Genomic DNA, 2,500 nt, shown 5'->3' with positions numbered 1-2,500 from the left:
GATATAAGACACAACGAAATCTTAGCTTCGCTGACTTTCTGAGGTATAACCTTCGCCATGACATTAGTGGCTTAGCTCTTCGCGCTTCCCGCAGGATAGAGAGAGTAAGAGGGGAGGGGGAGGAAGATTGGTCCGCTCTGAAAAGCTGAGTTTTTCGGTTAGCTCCCCCTATGTGGTCGGCCTTCTTACCAGTCTGCCTCCTTTCTCTTGATGGAATATATCAATACCCGAGCTCCAGCTTTGCTTGCGTTCTTCACCGGCGAGCGCCGGATGTATCACTCATCCCGCTCCTAAGGTAAGGAGTCTTCTGTGTGTTATAATCTTTACAGGAATGAATCACATCTGTTGGTTGAGAATTGCTCCGGAATTCATTGATAATTACTTTGCCAGGTTCTAGGGGGGCTACTCTTCTTTTTTTGTCGATCGAGCCGCTCATTCCACTCGTCCAGCCCTCTTCACGAACTTGTACAATCGATGCCACAAAGATAGCCAACTCTATTATCAATGAAATAAGGAAACGGGCGACAATTTGGCACCAGATATCTGGAGGTGTGGAAATAGCAGCTGTGGGAAGCGGAAAAACCATCAAAAAACGACGATTGTTCGTGGAAGTTTCTACAGAAAGACCCCTTGGTTCTAGCAAACGGATCACGATTACAGGTACCTGGGAGCATACCGATGGAATGAACGAAATACGAACAGTTAACATAATATGGTCATAGATCTTAGGTTGTAACTTGATCATGAGCGAATTTGTTGATGTTTCACCCATGAAGTATGGAAAGTGCCAAACATTGGGAACTACCCTGGGAAGAGTTAGGAACAGGAACAAGGAGAAGCGAGAACCACTTAAATGGAGGAATCGATTGTATTTCCTCCTTTGTTCCCTATAGCAACTGCGGATCAAAAAGCACAAAATTTGATGAATTATGAAGGGAAAAAGGAAGTAAGAGCATGCTATTGAAGACGTTGTAACATATGTCGAGAAGGCCTCCGTTGATTGTGTACGAACAAAATACGAGTCAAAAGGCAGGGTAAGAAAGGGTTTAGCTAATGGAGATATTAACTCTTCCGGGAACCAGTAACGCGTAAACCATGTCAAACCAAGACCAATCAATATCCGAACGGAACGGATTCGAACTTCTCCTAGAAGAGTTTCCGGTGCGAAATGAAATTCATAGGATATATATGAGAAATTCAAAGGAAAAATAGAACTACGACCGGCCATCATATTAGTAAATAAACGTATTCCTGAGCTTAATGCGCGAAAACAGCCTCTTTTAACAGGACCAGGACAGCAGCCTCTTGGCTTGGTAGATAGGGAACTTTCTCTTCTTAGCGCCGTATCCACTTTTTTTCTTCCCGAAATACTAAGACAATCGCCCTTCCTTGCTTGAAAAAGTAAAAGGCGGAAGAGGGACTTTTTCCAATATTCTAGGCACCTAACAGCCGACAGGGGATGAAATAAGAGTAGATTCCGGGCATCTGGCATTTGTCCTCAGAACAGCTCCTTCGAGTCCTGCTCGTGACAGTTCAACTATTCGTACAAAAACAATGCATTGATTGACAGCATCGGAGTTGTTCACAAGAACTGACTATTCTATTCCGAAACCTAGAAAAGCGAGAAAGAGAAGTGATCAACGAAGACTCAAATAGCTGAGATGCCGCTAAGAATTATAGCCTTATTCTTAACATTATTGAGAAAGTAAGATTTAAGACGGTAGAGTTCAATCTCAATTCCCATCTCACCTACCCTTCGTGTATTAAGGCAGTTCATGCCCTATGCTAAGATGCTAATATGGGAAATGCCGACATCTCATCTAAGAAGGAAGAGTCTAAGGCTTTGTTCTCGAGAAAGTCTTAGATTGGAGCTAGTTCTTTTTTCCTAGTCTTCGGCCTAGCTTACTAATAGAGGTCTCATGCGCACTATAGTATCCATATTCTCCTAGCTTTTTTTTAAGAAGAGAACTTAAAATATTTTCTGGAGATATCCATTTTCCTGGAGAGACAGATAAAATATCCCGACATAGTGGCGTTTTGATACCACCAGGAGCAGGAAAACAAAATTCTAAGGAATCAAAAAAATGGAAAAATTGGATCTATGTTCAACGGATCACACCTAGTAAGAAAAAGTCTTTTGTTTTAGTTCGGCCTGTCGTCACATATGAAATAACGGACGGTATTAATTTAGCAACGCTTTTTCCCCCGGATCTGTTGCAGAAAAGGGATAATGTGCAACTTCGAGTTGTCAATTATATCCTTTATGGAAATGGTAAACCAATTCGAGGGATTTCTGATACAAATATTCAATTCGTTCGGACTTGTTTAGTATTTAATTGGGACCAAGACAAAAAAAGCTCTTCTAGTTAAGAAACCCGTGCTTCCTTTGTTGAAATAAGGGCAAATGGTTTGATTCGACATTTCCTACGAATCGACTTAGTGGACTCCCCTATTTCATATAGGAATGATCTAGCGGGCTCAGGTTTGCTCTCTGATAATA

The 2,500-nt window shown here is 41.7% G+C and overlaps 2 pseudogenes; both read left to right on the top strand.

Moving 5' to 3' along the window:
- LOC140988372 (uncharacterized) overlaps positions 1 to 42 on the top strand; it is a 749-nt pseudogene extending 707 nt beyond the window's left edge.
- A 1,763-nt stretch (positions 43 to 1,805) lies between these two features.
- The window catches only part of LOC140988371 (DNA-directed RNA polymerase subunit beta''-like), a 2,545-nt pseudogene continuing 1,850 nt past the window's right edge, over positions 1,806 to 2,500 (top strand).

This window comes from Primulina huaijiensis, chromosome 11, assembly GCF_012295235.1.
Source record: "Primulina huaijiensis isolate GDHJ02 chromosome 11, ASM1229523v2, whole genome shotgun sequence".
Classification (NCBI taxonomy): Eukaryota; Viridiplantae; Streptophyta; class Magnoliopsida; order Lamiales; family Gesneriaceae; genus Primulina; species Primulina huaijiensis.
This window is presented reverse-complemented; position numbering and strand designations above follow the sequence as displayed.